At 41.9% G+C, this 23,062-nt stretch overlaps 1 protein-coding gene across 1 annotated transcript in view; it reads right to left on the bottom strand.

Annotated features, from left to right (window-relative positions):
* Window positions 1-23,062, bottom strand: part of Trmt61 (tRNA methyltransferase 61) — a 511,674-nt gene that overhangs the window by 200,901 nt on the left and 287,711 nt on the right. The window lies entirely within an intron of this gene.

The following is a 23,062-nucleotide window of genomic DNA, read 5'->3' as shown; positions in this document are numbered from 1 at the left end:
AATAGCGTGTGGGGCCTCCTCTGGTCCTGCAAACTGCAGTTAGACGCAGTGAAAGTGAGTCGACAAGTCCCTGGTAGTCTCATCTGGACGCAGCTGACAAAAAATCGTTTGCAGAGCGGCCGCAAATTCTGGTCTGTTAGTGGGTGCAGGATCCATGGCACAGAGCCTGCGTTCCAGGACATCCCAGATATGCTTAATAGGGTTCATATCGGGGCTCCTGGTTGGCCATGGCAGTCGTTGGACCTCCACTGCATGTTCCTGGAACCATTCCCTGGAAACGTGGGAGCGATGTGGCGGCGCGTTATCATCTTGAAACACCGCAGAACCGTCTGGGTGCTGGAAGGCCAAAAATGGGTGGAGATGGCCTCCGAGCAGCTCAACATACCGCGCACCATTCAAAGTCTCTTCCAGAACAACTAGGGGGCTCGTTCCATACCAGGAAAATGCACCCCAGAGCATAACAGAAACACCAGCGCTCTGGACCACACCTTCGAGGCAGGCGGGATCCATCGCTTCATGTGGTCTGCGCCATACACGGTGCCTCCCATCGGCATGGTGCAGTTGAAATCGTGATCGTCCGACCATATCACGTTACGCCATTGTTCATCCCTGCTGACTGGCGAAGAAATATGCGTCGTTGTGCCCGATGACGTTGAGTTAACAGTGGCACCCGTGTGTGGCGCCGGCTCCCATACTCCATAGAACCCATGTTCCTACGGATTTTCCACTGGGAGACGAGTCTAGCACGGCCTGTGTTGAACTGAGCCGTGATTTGTTGCACGGTTGCCCGTCTGTCACTATTGACAATCCGTCTCAGATGTCGCCGATCACGGTCATCGAGGGTGGCTGGACGGCCGGTCGTTCGTCTGTTGTGGACGGTGACACCCGCATTCAACCATTCACGATACACCCTGGACAGGGTTGATCGTGTGAAGCTGAATTCCCACACCACTTCCGAAATCGCACTTCCCATCCGTCGGGCACCGACCACCATACCCCGTTCGAACGGTGTCAGCTCACGACGACGTTCCATGTTACACCTGGCACATGCACAGCCACTGCTTACAAGGTCTCCTATACAACTGCCGCTGGCAGAGGGGGGCGTGTGGTGCGCAGACAACACACCTGCGCATCAGTGCTCCGCTATCCCATGACAGTTGCTCAGTCATTGTAGAATAGCCCAATCTTTAGGTTGGTTTTTCCAATCCAGTATGAGGCTTGACTGAGTAACCAGGCCATCGCCAGCTCTGGCCCAGTGCATTTCCTGCTATTTTAATGCTGACGTATTCATTACGGAAGTGTACCATAAAAGATACCAGTAGACCTACAGCGACAGTAAGTTAAATCTCTAGAAATTACGATGGCGTCTGCCATGTTTGGAAAGCTACCTGTATATGTGGTGGAGGATAGTGTTGTATTTGGTGAGAATCAGGAATGTTGAGGAGAGCATAAACAGCTAGTCCCCGAGCCAAGGCAATTTACCATTTACAATTAAAACCCCACGACCGAGCCGGAAAGCGAACCCGAGGTTCCGACGCCCGAAGATCAATCAGCCATAGAACCATGCCATTAATGCATGGGATATGGAAAGTCGCCTGAAAAAATGTCAATGTTGCCCATACAAATAGTTCCAAATTATTGGCAAAAAGCATTTTAGGTATGATCTGAATATCTACAAATTTTATTTACTCATTAACAAAACGTCCAAGTAACTGGAATGAATTTAGGCATTCATCTCGATCACAGAGCATACACAAAAGAACCTGAAGTATTATTTTTCTCTGTCTCAACTAATCACATAGATATTTCAGAGAGATTGAGTATGATTCCCGAAAACCTGATATGTATTTATCTAAAAACAATGGACACATGAAATTTAAAATGAGAAAAATTTCGCATTGACAAATTCTACAAGATATGTCAATCGTCAGGCTCAACTGACGAACTTAGGAGTGGACAGAAGTTAGATTTCTGCACGGTTGATAAGCTCTCGTCTGAGCAACTGGCTCTTAAACATCGCTCGTATTATTGCATAGAAATATAATAAGCATGCGGGTACACTACTATAACATAAGTTTTTCAGCCTGTCCAACACGAATATAACACTTATAGCACTGTGCTCATAAGTTATATTAACTGAGTCAATACTGAAAAAGAATGGCTTCATTCTTAACAACACATACACTATTGTAGCTGAAAAGTCACAGTTGAGATATAAGATGCACATGTGTTAGCTGTTATAAAGACTATGTTACCTGCAGATTTTCACCAGGTTCGCCCGTACTTCACGCATAAAATTTTTTCGACTGGTGTCTAGATTCTAGCTCAAGGCTCGTTTCCAAATTCGACCTTCGAATTAATCATAATTACAATATCAATCCCTCTATAAACCCTGCTGCATTTGTGGGTCAACATGCCTTCACAGTCCTTTTACCAAGACTTCATACAAACATTTGGAGGAAACCAGAGGCTGACATTCCTCGGAAGCACCCGATGTAAATTAAGTTAGCAGAGTGAAATATGGCTGGCCGTCTCTAGAGCCAAGAGAGACAAATGCGTGCGTAAGATACGAGCTCAGATAAAAGGGAGCTTCCTTACTTAACCCAACATCCGTTCCCTACAGGGAGTACGACCAACAGCGCTATCGTCAAAAACATAGGATCACAGAATGAAACTCACAGGAACATTGAAAGTTACGAGGGCACAATCGTCGATGGTAAGGAATAAAGAGATGGAAACGTTAGAGGGTGGCGAACTCGGAAATATCTCTCATGCAGAGGAGGAAGACAGCACGAAGATTCGCTGGAAAACAATATGACTCCTTCGAAGGATAATAATTATTATATGACTTACTCGATTGATAACAACTGTTCAGACCGGGCGAGTTGGCCGTGCGCGTAGAGGCGCGCGGCTGTGAGCTTGCATCCGGGAGATAGTAGGTTCGAATCCCACTATCGGCAGCCCTGAAGATGGTTTTCCGTGGTTTCCCATTTTCACACCAGGCAAATGCTGGGGCTGTACCTTAATTAAGGCCACGGCCGCTTCCTTCCAACTCCTAGGCCTTTCCTAACCCATCGTCGCCATAAGACCTGTCTGTGTCGGTGCGACGTAAAGCCGCTAGCAAAAACAACTGTTCAGAAACTTTCTAGACTAGCATACATAGAAAGGAGGTAGGTAGGTAAGGGTTATACTGCCCGAAGGCAGGTCCGAACCTCCGCAGAGGTGTTCCTGAGCCGGAGTTTACGTGCGGTAGGGTGGCCAGTTCCTTTCCGCTCCTCCATTCCCTTACCCCCCACCAACAGCGCGTGGCAACCCATCCAACTCCTGACCACGCCCAATGTTGCTTAACTTCGGAAATCTCACGGGATCCGGTGTTTCAACACGGCTACGGCCGTTGCCTGTATAGAAAGGAGACATAGTCTAAAGCAAGGGTTCTAAACCATTCTTGTGTCAAAGATCCCTTTGAATATTTGATGAAAGCTATGAATCCCTCCCAATGAAAATGAACATAAGCACAACTTTTCAGACAAAGAATATAACTCATTTTATTGAAATCTGATTGTCTTATACAAAATATGGTATTACATGAACTATGAATAAAAGTAAACAAAAACAAAAATTGTGCTTTTCAGTCATTAAAAAATTACTGGACACTGCATTTAAAAATGAAATACAAACATCAACTGGCAAGTTTAAAGAAAAGTCTTCAATTTAGCTTTAAAATTCATTTCAATCAGAACGCTGTTGTTATTGTTGTTGTTGCTGTTGGTGGTGGTGGTGGTGGTGTTTGGCATGAATAAGAAGAAAATGTGGAATGGTTTTTGACTAGGCAACACAGATATCATCTTTGACATCCAATCGATTTCGACTATTTTCTGACAGTTGTTCCGCATTGTCAGATTCACATTTCACGCATTTATAAACAGCGGTCAGCTGGTTGCAGATTAGTGTCTTTAAAACTCATTGACAATATAAACTGGAGCTTGGTAGACAGTTTAAAATGCGTTATCATTGTGTAATGTATTGACTAGTTCTTAGATTCTTAAACCAATTCATCATACGAAAATTCACTTCAAAATGGAAGAGCTGCTCTGGACATCCAGCTCTAATATTCTATTGTAGTTCTCAATTTCCAGATGGTAATTTGTAAGTATGGAATTCTGCTGCAATTCTTGAAGACGGTTTCGGAATTGTTATGTGTGGTAAATAACGTAGAGTTATCAGCAAAATGAGTATTTCAATGTGCTGTACGATTTCGTCCACGTCATCAATAAATAAATTGTAAACACAATTGATTAAAGACATTCCCTGTGGAAATCTCTGACTGTTTCTGTTGTACATCTGCTCGTGTTGTTCCTTATCATAGCTTTCAAAGAGCATGTGAGGTGGAATTCTTATTCTAACGTCACACAGTTTAATTTTTCATGGTTTATCTTATCAAATGCTTTTGAGAAGTTGAAGAATAATATTATATGCTTTTATTAGGATTCAAGTTATTGCTAAAGATAATAGTGAACTCGGTGAGAAGTTGTGTATTTTACTATTCCCAAACACATACTGGCGACTATACAATACTATATTCATGAATATAACTGTTAACTTAATTTTCGAGCCATATCTTTATAACTTTTGCATATAAAGGATAACATGCATTAAGTCCAAATTTTGAAAATCCAAGTGATCACAGTATATCGGCTAGACAGAAGAATGTTTTATGAAAATTATCCTGTCACAAAACATATTTATAACTTTTGGTATCAAATGGTTTGATAAAATTCATAATTTCAGATACATCTGCTTCAAGAAGGAATTAAATGAAGTGATTGTGTTCATTCTGCCACTAATACTGTTTCGTTTATGATTTGTTTTAGAATTTTCTCAAGAAATGAATATGAAAATCCTCAGGCTGTTTCCAGTCATTCGACCCGGTCAGGAGTAGAATGAATGAAGCCCCCATCTAGCGGCGAGGATGGGAATTGTGCCGGCTGCCGAAGCCTGTCGTACTCCTCTGGGGCAATGCTTAATGACTGGCAGATGAAATGAAATTGTATTGGTGGGTGTTGCTGGAATGAAAGATGACATGGAAAACCGGAGTACCCGGAGAAAAACCTGTCCCGCCTCCGCTTTGTCCAGCACAAATCTCACATGGAGTGACCGGGATTTGAACCACAGAACCCAGTGGTGAGAGGCCAGCGCGCTGCCGCCTGAGCCACGAAGGACCAAGCATTTTCTCAAGTAACATTGTTAAATTTATTGGCTATATATTCGTTAAGGAAATGTAAATCAAAGTCCAAAACATGAGAGAGGTGTTTTCTCAATATATAATAGAAGGGGTGATTTCCCAAGACATCCAGGATCATTTCCCTTTTAATAAATAATATTTTGTAGTACTTTTCTTGAATTCTGAAACCGAGCGAGTGGTTGCGCGGTATTCGTCACAGAGCTGTCAGCTTGCATTCAGGAGATAGTGGGTTCGAACACCACTATCAGCAATCCTTAAGAAGGTTTCCAATTCACACGTTAGGCAAATGCTGGGCCTATACCTTCATTAAGACCACGGTCGCTTCCATCCCACTACTAGTTCCTATCCTATCGTCACGTTAAGACCTATATGTGTCGGTGCGACGTAGAGCAAACATGTGGAAAAAATTAGAATGCGAAATTTGTATTATTATATTATTCGAAAGGATTTATATTTATTTTATTATTTATATTACTTTCGTTTCTTACTATTCACAATTCTACAGAATCCCTTTCTTTTCTGTGTAAAATATTTTAGATAATTAGTAAAATATACTTTGTAAATACAATATATAACAGCTTGTCACATATTTAATATGTTTTTATATCCACAAATATTTCATTAAATATGTCCATAATAAGACATTTCATGTAGGCACGTATAAATTATTGTTCGTTTCCGGACTTCGTTTGCATTTACTTGAATGTAAACGTTGTCAATCAATCAATCAATCAATCAATCAATCAATCAATCAATCAATCAATCAATCAATCATCATTGATCTGCATTCAGGGCTGTCGCGCAGGTGACAGGTTGCCTATCACCTGTTTACCTACAATTTTCTTAAATGGTTTCAAAGAACTTAGACATTTATCAAACATTCCCCTTGCAAAAATACTCCAATCCCGAACTCCACTTCCTATGAATGTATATTTGCCACAATTTGACTTCTTGAATACCAACTTTATTTTCATATTATGATCTTTCCAACATACAAAAGATCCATTCGAGCTTATTCGTCTACTAATGTTCAACGCCATCTCTCCACTGACAGTTCAGAACAAATCACTTAATCAAGCAGCACATCGTCTTACTCCCAAGTCTTCCCAGCCAAATGCTTGTAACACTTCGTAACTATTTTTTCGAAAATCATACAGATAAAAGTTGCACTGGGTTCCTATGGATCTTTTTCAGTTCCCGTATCAAATAATTCTATTATGGGTGCAATTCACTGCAGCCATACTCCAATTGGGGTTCTTACTAGAAACGTATATGCCAACTCCTTAATATCCTTACCATAACCCCTAAATAAACTCATAATTGTATCAAGATGTCTGTAAAGTTTATTTAAAACCTCGTTAATGTGTTTGCCCGAATGAAGATCTTTCCTTATATTAACGCCTACGTACTTACCCATGAAGTACTATCACCCCATCACACAATAATCAAAACGCCTCTTGGTGAAACTTAAAACATCCCGCTTATCATCGTATCGCCGTCTGCTGCCCAACTCACAATATTGTCGAAGTCTTTCTGAAGTCATTCACAACCCTGTAACTTATTTACTACTCTATACAGCAGGGCCTCTCAGACGCCCAAAATCTCATGCGTGCAAATCGAGGCGCAAGAGCTCCGTGCACTGCGCATCGGTCCTGCTCGGCTCGGCTCCGACCAACGCTTCGTCTCTGGGCTACTCGGCTAAGCTCGGCTCATATTTGAAGCACTACGAAGCAAATGAGGAAGAGGGAGACAGGGGGAGCAAGCGAGACAGGCGTGGGGACAGAGAGGGACAGCGCTAATGCTCCAAATCGAGGAGTGGGGGTCTGCGCTCTGGTCAACCCAGCGAAGTCGTCTTTTGCACAATGCACAGTGCATGCATCAGGCGCATGCATTCTGAGAGGCCCTGCTATACAGTATAACATCATCCGCTAAAAGCCTTATCAGTAATTCCAGTTCCTTACTCATATCATTTGTACAAAGAACAAAACAAAAACGGTCGAATAATTCTGTCTAGCTGGACTCCCCTGTTCTATTTGAGGATCAGATAATGCTTCACCTACTGTAATTCTCAGAATTCTATTCTTGTTAGAAAAGTAGCCATCCATTCTGTCTCCCTTTTGTCTAGTCCAAAAGCCTTCATTTTTGTCAGTGGTCTCCCATAATCTACCGGCTACCCTACCAAAAGTCTTAGATAGGTCAATAGCGATACACTGCATTCGACCTCCTGAATCTAAAATACCTCCTGGATCTTCCTGAAATTCTAATCCTAATTATCCGACCTTTACTTCGTATAATGGGGCTACTATAGCAACTCTCCATTCATTTGGTAGAGTTCCTTCATGTAAACAGTAATCAAATAAGTATTTCAAATATGGCATTAATCCCAATCCACAGTCTTTAGCATTTTCCCAGAAATCTTATAAATCCGAACTGGTTTCTAGCTTTCAGCTATAGTATCTGTACCGGAAGGTACACCTCAACTCCGCGCATTCAAAAGAAGCGCCTTATTGAACTCTATCTAACCAACAAAATGTAAAACTGCTATCATAAGAAGTGGGAACATTAATCAGAAGATGTCACTACTGAAGTATTGAGTAATTGTGTTGTTGTGAAGTTGCCTAAACTGACAGAATTTATTCGCCTTGTGTTTGTTTACTCCAAGACGTTTGAACTTTTCTCTATAGATGGCAGTACAAAACTAAGGTCACGCACTCTGGTGCAAGGAAGAACTATTTGTTATCGAAATAAATTTTGTGTTTATAGGTTTTCTCAAGTAAATGAACTGCCATTTATTTTATATATATTTCAAGGTTTGCAACACTTCCCTCTCATTCCGCAGTTTTTGAATGTGACCAATCACTAATTTCTATACTTATTTTTCAGCCTTTCACAGGCTTCTTGGTTTTTGGGTGTAAAATTTTGAATTGGCCAATTAAGTTGAGAGGATGTGTTCGGATTAGTCCAGAATCCTCTTGAACCTTCCCTTGGGGTATATAAGTAGAGGCTTTTCTGGCTACCTTGTCTATTGATCGTCGTCTTTCTGAGTGTGTGTGTTAAGACAGGAGGCGGGAAGAACAACAGCCAGGTAATGGCCACCTAAATTCTATCTTTTTTGATGTCTCCGCAAATTTATCCGAGGGGAAGGTCCGAATTTCTAACTATGTAACCAACCTTTTCTAAAATGTAAAATTTTGTTCGGCTAATGTAAAAATTTCATAAAATATTTAACTGTAATTCGGGGATAGAGAGTGCGTTACCCTCTCGAGTTCCCCTTCAACTTGGTTTGAGGTGACTACGACTTTGACACTGTTTTTCTTCTTTTCCGTAATGCATTAAATTAACCTTTATTCGTGTCACCTCAGTAGCTTGGGATTAGCCCCTGTATCACTGGGCCAAGAGCCCCGTTAAGATTTTATTCTTCATTTAGGAGTGCAAGTATACGCCTCCATTCATTTTATGTTCGGGCCATTAATTTATCCTCTTATTCTTTTTCCACGAATGCCCAGTAGGCTGGGTACTAGATACCTCTGTATACTAACTTTTGTCAACTGTAAATTGCGCCCTGAGAGGCCAGAGATCTTAAAATTTTGTGTGATGTTGCCTTGAGTAGGCTGTTAGAAATTGAGAGCACGTAAGCTCTTTTCTAAGTTTTCTGTTATAGTGAGGGGTGCCTCTGGAAGGCTAAATATTGTAACGTTTGGAGCAAGTGCTCTTGAATTTGGGAGATTTGTATTCCTCTTCTGAAATAGTAAATATGTAAACTGAGGGCTCGAAGCAGAAAATTGTTAAATTCTCTATTCTGGGGTGTTTCACCCTTGTAACTGAATTGATGTTGCACCTGAGATTTCATTGTTATTTCACCTAGTGAAAATTCGTTAAGTTTGTTTGAAAGAAATATAACCTTTATTTAAAGTTTTAATTCAAATTTTGATATCGTAGTTAGACCCATTCAAACCCAGCACCTTCTTTCACCTCTCTGCGATCCACCAAAACACGGTAACAGTATCTTTTTGTAAATGTCTTTATTATCATAGCTAAATTTCAGTACTTCGCCGGTATTAGTCACCACTGTAGCCTGGGCATTACCTTTATATCCAGATGTCCTTACATAAGGCTCACTCTGTCTCCTGTAAGTCCTCACATTTACACTCACCCTGTCCATTAATGATCCCTGCAATGACCTTCCTGGAACCTGTTTCTGCCTTAAAGAATCTATACGCATCCTCCTATATTTCTTTAAAATGTTTGCCAACATGTTATTCTTAGCTGACTGTTTTGCTAAACTCCATTTTCTACTAAGTTCCTTCAATCTCTTCTTACTTCAATAACCATTCCAAATTCGGATTTCTTTCAAACCTACACCTCCTTCTTAAACTCTGCATTTCTCTGTTATAATACAGTGGGTCTTTACCATTCCTTACAATCTTTAAAAGTACATATTGTTTTAACACTCCTCAGCAATTGCTTTACACCTATCCCATACTCTATTTACTTTTTACTGACCATTTTCCATTGATGATAATTACTTTTTTTTAACTCCCCCGTCCCTCTCTTATCAACGAAGTGGTACTGCTATTAGTCCTACTTTTACATCCTTCCTTTCTTTCGCCTTTATTAACTACGACAAAAACAGCGTCTTGATCATTTATACCATCTATTACTTCAGTTAATCTATGAAGCTCATCTGGTTTTATCAGCAAAACTATTTTTCCCTCTACAGTAGTTAGTTCCATCACTTTCTGATTTAGTTGTCCTTCTCTGATTAATTCACAATTTGTTGATCATGCTTTCTGTAATTCGCATTACCTACCCGGTTAACATTTGGTAAATTGAGATCACCCGCTAGTATAACGTTCACTTCTGAGTCGTTAAACCATACAGCTGATTACCTTATCAGTTCCGCAACAGCTTCACCATCACCCTTTCCAGGTCTGTATACCTCAAAAACATCAAGTTGCCTATTAACTTTACAGATGAACCTTACATCTAGAATTTCAAGTTTCCCGTCCTTAACTTTTTGTAGCTTACAAGTTCTTCTTTCACCAGTATGAATAATCCCCCTTCTACGATTCCTATCCTGTATCTACGATAAACACTCCAGTTCCGTGAGAAAAGTACCATATCCGTAATATCACATCTCAGACATGATCTGGTAAAGAATATATATCCATCATTAATTTTATTCCTTTCTTTGCAATACTTCTACAGTTTAATACTAACAGTTTCTAGTCATCCTTACTTGACTTCCATCTCTCTATACTCTCATCACCGCTCCCTAATCCACCACATTTTCCTGAATGAATGTATTTCCTTGCAACTCTTCTAAACAAACCCCGTAACTTACACGTACCATTGCAGTTCAAGTGAAGGCAATGAGCGTAGATGCCTTTATCCAACCCACCCATCGGAATCTACAAATCTCACTCCTAATTTCCCACATACCCACTCCATAGTCTCATTAAAATCGTCGATCAACCTCCAGGTAGTATCCCTCCTGCACAGTATCCCACTGACAACAATCACCACTCCCTTAAACTCCTCCCGTGCTAATATAACCAGGTCCAACACATTCTCAACTTTGTCAGTACCTATTCCTGCTTGTCTTACGTCCTTGGTGCGAACGTATAAAATTACGATCTTCGCCTTTCCCTGTTCCTTCCCTTCTACGTTCCTCAATATCTGCCTTGTACTACTTCTCTTTCCTCTATATGCTTTCTCCACAAGACTAAGTCGCCTATGGGAAGAGCCCCTAATTTTTTGTTTTTGTTGTTGTTTCCTTAGTTGGGCCATAGTCCCGCAAACTGATATCACGAAAGCTAATGTGTAACCTTTTAATCTTGCACGGTAGTAAATTAGTAAATATACAGTGGGTGGCTAACGAAGTTTTATATTGTTTATGCACTACTCGTATTTTCCACAGTTTACAACTTACTTAGAAACCTATTTTGTATCTTAAAGATATTGTCAATTCAACACTTTCACAGCACCTAACATGACTTGGTATTTTTTATACCCATAATTATATCTAGAATGAGATGAGGGATGTTATTTATTCCCTGAACTCTTCGGAAGTCATTTTCTTGATGCCACGCACTGTTCAGACTTCCTGTTTACTGGCATTTGGTTGTACACCTAGCTTCACTGATTCTTTCCCTTAATAGCTTACTAGGGTTAAGGTCTGGGCTGTTCTCGATCCAATCGAACATTTTCACTCCATTTCGTTGAAGACGGCACACAGCAATGTTCACTGCGTGGCAAGGCAAACCACGCCCTTATTTAGGAATAAGACAGTATCAACAATAGGGGATATTGTTCTTTCCTCATTAGGGGCAGATTACTTTGATGCTTGGCCCTTTAAAGCAACAATTATCATCGTTATCATCACCTACCATCAAAATAATTTCAACAACGCAGTAGGCTCCCGAAATACCACCCAATGTCATCATTTTCACAGGATGTTAAACATTTTCCTTTAGACATTATTGCAGCACCCGTTCCCCAGAATCAAGCGCGCACACACACACACACACACACAATGGTGCCTGTAAGTTTAGTAAGTGTGTCTGGTCAACCAACTTGATTTCTATTTCTTCCCACACTTTGGGATATCGCATCTTACATATCCTTGCGATTCCACAAGCTGGTTTTGTTTCGGTTCGTTCGATTTTGAATCTGTCTGTTTGTTGCAGAATCACGGGAAATTGGATGGCTGGAATTTCATTTAAGTTACGGGTAAGGTCGATTAAGATCTAAGTCTTTCATTTTACAAATTAGTGAAAGAGAGGGGTCAACACAAAGGGAACAAAAGTGTACATATCTTCCTTAATATTGAAGAAGATCGATTCTTCGAATGAAGGTATCTGCAAAGGAAAGGGAAGAGTTTCAAAGGGCAAGACAATGGAAGAATCCCCAAGCCCCGCAAACTTAACACCATTAGGATAGGAAGAAAACAAAAGTTGACCAAGTGAGAAAATTATCTGAAATATTAGAATATACGACTCCTCAAAAAAAAAAAAAAAAAAAAAAAAACCTTCCGAAGAGCACACGACTACAGCAATATAACTTAGGTTCCAACCACGGAACATATTTCATATTTTCAACTGTGAAAAGGGCCGATGACCTAGCTGTTAGGCCCCTTTAAAGAACAAACATAATCATCAACAGTGAAAAGAAGTATGTTTAGAAGTCCACAGCTACAAAAATATACTTTCTCCCAAAATCAAGAGGCTACATCAATTACCGTCGAGTTGTATGTAATCTTCCTTACGAACGTAAAAATGAGGGAAGGCATCTCAAGCGGTAAAGAAAACCGGTCTTCCTAAACGACACTTTTTTAAAGTAGAATATCCCGACGTAGAAACGTACAGTGTAAGGAACTTCCCACGGATGACGCAAATATGACAAGATACAAAGTTAGAAACAGGTGTGATGTGACATATATATGAGTGTGCAGTTTACCTGCGCGCGCTGACCCACGACTGCTCTAGGCTGACTCGGGTCAGCGCGCAGACTGAGAGTAAATAACAGTCAGCAGGGCAGGCAGGCCACGACCCCGCAGGTTGTAATTGGCGCTTGAGATGCCGGGATAACGAGAGAGGAGTCTTCTAATGGAGCGCAAGGAAATCTCTGGCTAGCATCTCATCTCCTTCCAACGCGCCAGTACAGTCACGGGGTTCTAACTGAAGGAACTAGAGTGCATGTCTCATGCGCTATAGTATTTACCTCTCCTTTCAGGTAGGAGTCAGTACTCATAAGCCACTGACAAGGGAATTGTTTGGGTTGGACAAAACAGACTTCAATTAAACTGAGTAGAAGGATCAATTAACACATCACAAATTCAATTTGTCATAAAATCAACAGTAGTTTAATAAATAATCATTAACTACTGAAAAATAGCTGCGCGGCTCGGAGGGCAGTTAAATTACGTACATATCCGTGCGAATACTCTGCAGCATTCGCAAGGACATGCTGTCTAGACGCCCAGATCCATTTTTGGTGGGACATAGTGATTACAATGCGTCCGTCTCCTTGGCTGAATGGTCAGCGTTGAGGTCTTTGGTTCAGAAGGTACTGGGTTTGACAACCGGCTGAGTCGGAAATTTTAATCGTATCTGATTAATTCTTCTGATTCGGAACAAGGTCTGTGGTTCTACACAACACACTTCTCTTCATATTCACACCATACTACCAACTACCACAGAAACATGGAATAGTGAACATTTTCTTCCGCATAGAGTTAGCGTCAGATAGGGCATCCGCCCGTAAAACACGGCCAGACACAGTTCTCACTCGCGAAAACACAAAGATATGGGAAAAGCTACAGAAGAAGAAGTATATAATGTTTACAATGCACTATATCTTCTGGTATGGGCTAGATCAAATATGTTGCTATCACTGACCAGTCTCAGTCTCATTCTTGGCTTTGACAATGTGAAAGGACTGAGGTATGAGCAATGCTAGTAATACCACTCCTTTGGAGGCCGGTTCCCGTTGAAAATGGTGTGAAAGTATAGCTCATAGTGACAGTTAGTATGAGCATTTCAGTCTGGTTCAGTGAGGAAAGAGGAAAGAAACGGGAAACTACATTACTCCTCGTTTTCTTTGTACGCCACTTAGTGAAGCTCACGGTATATAAATGACAGCCGATGATGGAACTACTGGAGACCCAACCAGCCTTCATGCTGAGTAGTAAATATACAATGATGAGCAGCTGTATTAGAGATAGCTGCCGTTTTGGCGAAATGGCACTCTAGTCGGCCTGGCAAATGAAATACAGTAGTACAGCGTGACACACGACTGTGATATCGCCAGGCCTCTTACTGCCCATGCGAGTAACAGTTAAGCAATGGATGGGTAAGACATGAGATCTCGGCGCATTTGGTGGCGGCCAGACTGTCGGTTCCATACGTATGGGTCAATCCACCTCTGAAGACGTACAGCCAGTGGGCTCTCCACTGGCCACCGTGTCAACAGGGCACCGAAAGTACGTGGATTCGGGACAAACCATCGCCACCAAGGTGTACAAGGTGTTGATTTCAGGTGTCGCCGTCGGCTAGCTCGGATGGCGAGAACAGACAGACAGTGCAGTGCAGCGTGTCACTCGCGAATTCAGTGTTAGGTAACAACAATGACTGAACAACCGAAACATCCAGAACCACTTCCTCGCAATGGGATACAGATACCACCGTCTCACTAGAGGACCGCCCTTCACCGCATGTCATAAGACACAAAGACTGGCATAGGCAAAGGAACTCTCGAAGCATGGTAAACGACCACGAGGTCAGCTGATTCGAGGCATGCTGATTCCTCTTGCCAGTAGAGCAATGTTCATGCTGGTAATACTGGTGTCCTCGTGTGGAGACTGTTCACGTGAGATGAAATGTGGCCTCTGGTACACCTGCCAATAACCGGCGAACGATTCAGGAACCTGCTGTCCGATCATGTCCACCCATTTATTCGCCTTCAGCACCCTGCAGTAGACAATGCACTCGCTCATCGCTCCCGGTTAACATTCTATGGACATGAGGATATTTGCCTAGCCCTAATCACACCCGACCTCAATCCTATAACACATCTGGGATGTTATCAAGGGGAATCTGCGCCTCCTGGACATTGTTCCGACAAATCTCTGAGTATTATGGGAGGCAGTGCAGTGGTCGTGGATCTGGATGGCTTCCCAACGCTTCTGTCTTGTCGAACCCAAGCTACCCTGCATCGCCAGGATGATTGGGGCGAAAGGTGGTGCTGAACATTTATCTCTAATCCAATTGCACATCAGTGTATATACTCCGTAGAATTATGCCGATAGTTCTATTTTAAAGTTACAAAAAAGTACACCGAATATGAAGTTTCGACAACATGAACATAATTTCACGCTCTATTAACATATTTTACGAACACCTACAGTGCATGAATGTGGCACACCAAAATATAAGGGTTTTAATTCTTTTGTACCTTTTTGTAATGTAAGCTTAACTATTTAAAATATCATGTTGAGTATAAAATCTAGGTCATACTGGGTGATTGCCGCTACTAATTTTGCTTTATGTAGCCCAACTAAATGTCGGTTTTATAGGAATGTGTCATGAAAACATCGGCCATTCTGGCACGCACAGGAAACACAAACAGGTATCTTCGTATTTACCGCCTAACAATAATAGGAAGACGTTATGCTGTAACATTATTTTTTTTACAAGTTGCTTTGCATCGCACCGACACAGATACGTCTTATGGCGACGATGGGACAGGAAAGGGCTAGGAGTGGGAAGGAAGCGTACGTGGCCTTAATTAAGGTACAGCCCTAGCATTTGCCTGGTGTGAAAATGGGAAACCACGTAAAACCATCTTCAGGGCTGCCGACAGTGCGGTTCGAACCCACTATCTCCCGAAAAATGGATACTGATGTAACTTAAGCGACTGCAGCTATCGACCTTGGTGTAACATTATTAAACAATGGCAATCACGATTGCGCTCTCAAAATTATATGAAACGGAAACGTCTGCGAAGCACGAAGAGGGGATTGTAACCGCGTTAAAACTATTACATGAGCTATAATCTGCACGCATTGTGTCGCTCACATCGAATGTGGTGGAGCTCCATCCTGTTGAAACTACATCGTTAAACGATCTCCAAGTAGTACATCCTCCAAAAAGGTGGGAGTTCATGGCAGAGAAAGTGCACATAGCGTGTGCCTGTTAAATGACCCTCGAAGAAATACGGTCCGATAAGGCGATCACCCAAGGATTACACACCAAACATTGTACGTGATAGGCTGCCTGTCGCACCAAGTGAAGATTGTCAGCACTCCAACAGTGCATGTTGTGGCGGTTGACGGCTCCATTACTGTGGCATCGCGATTCGTCTGAGAACAAGATTTTCAACAGGAATGCTGCATCATTTAGAACATTTCCTAAAAGCCACAGACAGAAATTCATTGGAGCTTGGAAATCTCGACCATGGAGTTCTTGGTGTAGCTGTAGATGGTAGGGGTGATATTTATGTGCATGCAGTATTCGCCATACGGACGGCTGGCTGATGTTCAACTGTTGTGCAATTGCCGTGTACTCATGAGTGGATTCTTGCGAGTTGTGTCCTGAACTGATTCCTCATTCTAACCAGATGTTACAATTTTTTTCTCGGACAGGTCTTTCAACGTCTTTCAACACTGCTGAAAGTCTTTGCAGTCGGACGTCGCCTCTCTAGATACCTTTTCTGCTACAGACGTAGTGCATGGCAAGCATTTCTTCTTGCTTCCCTATAGCTGCTCGCCTCTGTGGTGTAGTTGTTAGTGTACTTAGCTGCTACCCCATGAGGCCCGGGTTCGATTCCCGGCTCTGCCACTAAATTTGAAAAGTGGTACAAAGGCTAGAACGGGATCAACTCACTCTCGGGAGGTCAACTGAGTACAAGCGGGTTCGATTCCCTCCTTAGCCATTCTTGAAGTGGTTTTCCGTGGTTTCCCACTTCTCCCCAGGGAAATACCGGGATGATACCTAACTTAAGGCCACGGCCGATTCCTTCTCCGTTCCTTGCCCATTCCTTTCAATCTTCCCATCCCCACAAAGCCCCTGTTCAGCATAACAGGTGAGGCCGCCTAGGCGAGGTACTGGTCCTCCTTCCAGTTTTAACACCCCGACCAAATGTCTCACGCTCCAGGATAGTAAAACTTCATACTGATGCAAAAAAGTAGTATATTTAGGACTCGAACCATCAATGATACGTTCAAAAAATAGCTAGACTAGCATCTAACCTCATGCACTACTGTGGAACAGTGTATGTGTGCTTGTATTAAGAATACATTAGAGTAGATTATTCCGTCAGTTCCCTATTTCATATGCTCTTCACGTCACTGTAACCTCATTTTAAGCACTAATTTTGCGCTTTGCTACACCCGTTTAGTAGGCAAGACATATTAACACTGTAGATTAATTATTTAAATGATGTAATGTGTTTCGAACGGACTGCCGGGTATGGTCATAATCGCTTGCCCGCTGAGCTTAGTATTAGTATTATTTACCACAATTTCTGTACAGAAATATGGAAGGTCTAGAGAAAAAGGGTGAGCCTCATGTATATATAAAATGTTCCCTTACTTGGCATAAGTACCACAAAAAATGCCAGTATAGAAATATCGACCTTACGACGATATAACACGTTTGTTGGGCTGCATAAGAAAACATTAGAAGGTTCAAGAGAAACACCCGGTATATAAACGCGCATGCTATCATAATGCTAACGTAAGCTTTTATCAGCACAAAAAGAGGAAGCTGACGGATTCCTGTTCAGAATCACCCATTTTGTCATTCTATGGACAGTCCACGTAAAAACGGCAGGCGTGTAGCGATGTTCTGATAGTAGTATGAGCAAATACTTTAATATGATAATACCGGACAGCTTGCTGTTTTCAGCGAGAAAGCCGATAGTGCTGCTACCTACATGGCTTGGTGTGACCAACTCTTCAAAAACATATTGCCATCTGCATGATTCTTGGCGCACTGCCGTGTTGTTTATAATGTATCAGTGTTTGTCACTAAATAATCTTACATTGCAGTTATATTCCAAGAAAGGTGTTATGCGCTGAACAAATTACCCAGCAAGATAATGGGCGTGGGAAATGATAAGGACCGCAAGTATTACAAAAAGTAATGACCTTCCATCTGTGTTGAGGTTACATTCTATGCCCCTTATATTAAGAAATTCAATCAAATACCCTACTGAAATGTTAGTAGGACGTAAAACCAATAATATTAACAAATATGCAACTCTAGTATACTCAAGCTTGAGGGTCCATATTGTTAAACAGTGCCATAAATTTCACAATCGAAAACTTGCGGGTCTGTAGCGTAATGGTTATCGTGGTAGTCTTGAAATTGAAAATTTAAAGCCATGAGTTTCGAATCCAGTCACCTTTTCTTTTACTGTAAGAAAATAATAATAATTTTATTTACGTCCCACTAAGTGCTTTTACGGTTTTCGGACACGCCGAGGTGCCGGAATATAATCCCGCAGGAATTCCTTTACATGCCAGTGAATCGACCCACACGAGGCTGACGTATTTGAGCACCTTCAAATACCACCGGACTGAGCCAGGATCGAACCTGCCAAATTGGATCAGAAGGCCATCGCATCAACCGTCTGAGCCACTCAGCCCGGCGTAAGAAAATTATTTCAGTGCATTATTGGCATAGGCTTGAGCACCAGTCCAATTAACTTAAAACGTGTGTATGCTAATTCTTCATGCATTAATTTGTGAAAGAGACTTTAGGAAATTCTGGACCCTTCATCCTTGTCAGGAACATCGTAGTTCACTCACGTAACCCCAATATGTGTTATATATTACCGGTATGTATTTTTGTCTTCAGAGGTAAAACAGAAAATTCAAAGAACGGCAAAAGCGAGATGGCAGCGTGAGGTTGAGTTGCTCTGTAGAGTTCGGAAAGATCGGCCGTACCGAAGAAGAAGAAGAAGAAGTCAACATAATGGACCAAACTACTGTTTCTTAATTACAGCTTCTTCTCTTTCCCAAAATCTTAATAAATCATGGATGTTGTTAGGTTATCTGTCCCCGTTGCCTCTTTGGCTGATTGGTTAGCTCTTCGTGCCCCCCCCCCCCCCCCATTTATGATACCTTCATTCTTTTGAGTGTTGGACTTCTTCCATTTCCCTTCTAAAACCAAACCCCTTGGCACTACAGCCCTTGAAGGGCCTTGGCCTACCAAGCAACCGTTGCTCAGCCCGAAGGCCTGCAGATTACGAGGTGTCGTGTGGTCAGCACGACGAATCCTCTCGGCCGTTATTCTTGGCTTTCTAGACCGGGGCCGCTATCTCACCGTCAGATAGCTCCTCAGTTCTAATCACGTAGGCTGAGTGGACTTCGAACCAGCCCTCAGGTAAAGGCAAAAATCCCTGACCTGGCCGGGAATCGAACTCGGGGCCTCCGGGTAAGGGGCAGGCACACCACCCCTACACCACGGGGCCGGCCCCTTTCCCTTCTGATTAGTGTTAATAGAGGATGACTGGCCAGTTGTACTTCCTTTTAAAATAATCACCACCACGGAATGGTCAGCGTACTGACCTTCGGTTCAGAGGGCCCTGGTACGATTCCCGGCTAAGTCGGAGATTTTAATCGCGTGTTAATTCCTGTATATCGAGGGCTATGGGTTTGTGTTCGTATTCATACGCATCTTCAAGTATATACAACACATGCAAAAAACAACCACAAAAACACTAGTGAGTACGGTATATATCCCTCCACATATAATTGCTGTTATGAAAGGCATCCGGCCGGAAAACTAGGCTAAGTCCATACAAAATCCTGCGCTAGGTAATTGAAAAAAGGTTAGAAAGAAGAGGAGAGTGTAATTATTAAGTATTTCCCCAGAGGCTGGGTGGATCCTCAAACAGATTCTGCTTTATAATTTTTAAGACATAGCGAAAGGCACGGCGAACATAATGCTCGTTTGAAGGTTTATGAAGGAGAAATTTCATATTTTAAAATGTCATTCTTAATTATTGTGATTATTCAATTATTTTAACAAAAATATTTCCAATGAGTGTAGTGCATTCCTCTCAGCTGTAGCACAGACAAGTATGCAGTTCACACCAACACGCTAGATGTCACCACCATCGCTGTTCGCACTCCACTCAATGCTGTTGAGATACAGCTGTCCGGTATTGGTGTATTAAAGTATTTGGTATGAGCAATGTACGTTCTAAAACAATGGTGCTGCGTCAGCATTTTCCCCACGACGTCACTGAACCCTGGCAAGTTCACTGACCCCCATGACGTCACGTTCATGTGGCCATGATGTCACGGCCACGTGATACTGTTTACAAACATGGCCACGTGCTCGTGACAGATGACAGCTGTCATTTTGACAGGCACTAACCTCACTTTAGACCACGTGCTCGTGTGTGGGGCGGATTTTGAATAAGAGAACGTGGCTAACCTCACTGCTGCCATCTTGACAGGTCCTAACCTTACCTTCTGAGCACGTGCACTTGTTTGGCGCGGAATTTGAATAAGTGCGCATGGCTACCCTCACTGCTGTCATCTTGGCAGGCTCTAACGAAGTGCTTTTGACAGGTGTGAGACGCGAAATTTTGAATAAGTGAACGATCCCTAACCTCACACTGCTGTCATCTTGACGGGATATAGCCACGTGCTTTTGTGTGGCACGGAATTTTGAAAAGGGGAACGAACCTAACCTCACTGCTGTCATCTTGATGAGACTTAGCCACGTGCTTTTTGTCATGTGTGTGGTGCGGAATTTTGAATGACCCTACCCTCACTGCTGTTACCTTGACGGGACTTAGCCACGTGCTTTTTGACAGGTATGAGACGTGGAGTTTTGAAAAAGAGAACAATCCTAACCTCACAACTGTTATCTTGACGGGACTTAGCCACGTCGACTGGGGCCTAAGTACACATAACCTAGTTGTACGGCCAGATGCCCTTCCCAACGCCATCTTGCCAGATCCCCTTCTCGACACCATCTTGGAGAGGGGTAATCTCAGAGGACCCTAGTTTTAAGACTAGCTGCCTTTCTCGGCATGCCCCTTCCCGACACCATCTTGGAGGGGCTTAACCTCAGAGGACCCTAGTTTTGAGGCTAGCTGCCCTTCTCGACATCTTGCCGGATACCTCTTCCCGACACCATCCCGGAAGGGCCTAACCTCACAGAGTGGCCAGATGCCCCTTCCCGACACCATCTTGCCAGATCTCCCCTTCCCGGCGCACATATCCTTGTCTCCATTTTGTTTTATGGTTTACGTTCTCATCCGACAGACTACTTAGTTGTAAAGTCTCCACATGGCTTTACGTCACTATCCGACGGAGGCTATTGGACCTGACCCTGTTCAAAGCTTTACATCTCCATCCGACGGACAAATAACGTGACGACACAGCGTGACAATCCTGTTTTAGCTGTACCTATCCTAGTTGCCATATTGTTTTTATGATTTACGTCTCCATCCAACAGACTACTTAGTTGTGCAGTCTGCACATGGCTTTACGTCACTATCCTAAGGAGGTTATTGGACTTGGCCCTGTTCAAGGCATTACGTCTCCATCCGACGGACAAATAACGTGACGTAACAGTGTGACTTGCCTCCTCCTTATGAACAAGTCTAAACATGACGACAGGACTCAAGCAGACTGTGCAGGTTCTATCCTGTTACAAAGGAACGGAAATGCTGTGCCCTCTACCAAGAGCAACAATTTTCGTGTTTAGAACATATATAGTCTGTCGTTATCTTACCTTACTCATAATCAAATATACACGTATTTTGTAAAGATATGAATAGTCAGCATACATTTCCTCGTGTTCTGAACAGAAAAACTTACCTCGATTATAAATATATGTTAGGAGGAGGGCGCGGTATCTTTATGATAAAAACAATAGAAATTAACACACAGGCAGACGATGATTGCATGGAATAAAACTGAACGGGAAACTACCTCTCTCTCCTTATTTCGCAAATATAACATCAACTTTATGATGCAAACACATAGCCACTATAACAGAATTAAAAAAATACTGTCATGCATTCGAACACTGATCTCTCTGTTGAATGTCAGAATAAAAAATAAAATCTTTATTACATGGAACATAAAAAAAAATTGTATTATAGTAATAGATTCTAACCCTGATCTCTCTGATTTAGTCACCGTAACAGAATAAAATATCATGGATTCTAACCCTGTCTCTAAAAAGGCCACGTCGTACACCTCATTCGCAGCTGCTAATGGAAAAATCGGCGAACAGGTTGGCTGTGCGGTTATGGTCGTGTAGCAGTGAGTTTACATTAGAGAAAAATCTCTAACCTGACCGATGATCGAACACAGGCTACGACGGTCCGACGTAAAACAATTTAAAATAATAATAATAATAATAATAATAGCATGTAGCCTCTGCAGATCGAACCCGAGATCCTCTGAACCGGAGGCCTCAACGCTGACCATTCAGCTACGAGTCGAATAATAATAATAATAATAATAATAATAATAATAATAATAATAATAATAATAATAATAATAGCCGGACTGGATGGCTCAGACGGTTGAGGCACAGGCCATCCGACCGCAATTTGTCAGGTTCGATCCTGGCTACGTCCCGTGGAATGTAAATGTGGTCAAATACATCAGCCTTGTGTCGATAGATTCACTGGTATATAAAATGCATTACGCTTGGAAATACTAACTTAGGATTTCTTCTGTAAAGCTGCACTCTTCTAAAATTGAGTATGGCATACTTATATTAACATGATGGATCATTGCTACCGGATATAAGAATGTAGATAAGGCGATTCCGTACAGTATCTTCAAGAATGAATTCCCCCTAATGCTTTAATTGAATCACGCGAGATCACAGTGTCATGTTGAGACCCACTATAGGTTATAATACCATGCTAGATTTAATGATTACTTTAATGTAAATAGGAAGGTTATTTTGAGATTTGAATGAACAGATCATTTCAACTGATTTAAAGCAAGATTTTGCTGGATAACCGGAAACTTATAATTTTTTCCGTAGGCTTGTAGGGAGATATAGTAAAAATCATGAGATAATTCAAGATTAGAATTCACTAAACAATATCTTATCAAAATATTCTATGAATAATAAGAATATTACAATGGATAAGGGAATCTTAGCTGCAAGGAATATGATATCTTAATATAGCCAAGCTTCCGATGATCAACTTGCATTCATTAACAATGTCATGTTGCAAATATTGTAAATACAATAAATCATTAACTTATTTCAATGGTGATATCAAAATATGCTACGAAGAATGTGATTGCTAACAAATAATTCCAAC

The sequence above is a fragment of the Anabrus simplex genome, chromosome 1 (assembly GCF_040414725.1).
Source record: "Anabrus simplex isolate iqAnaSimp1 chromosome 1, ASM4041472v1, whole genome shotgun sequence".
Classification (NCBI taxonomy): domain Eukaryota; kingdom Metazoa; phylum Arthropoda; class Insecta; order Orthoptera; family Tettigoniidae; genus Anabrus; species Anabrus simplex.
This window is presented reverse-complemented; position numbering and strand designations above follow the sequence as displayed.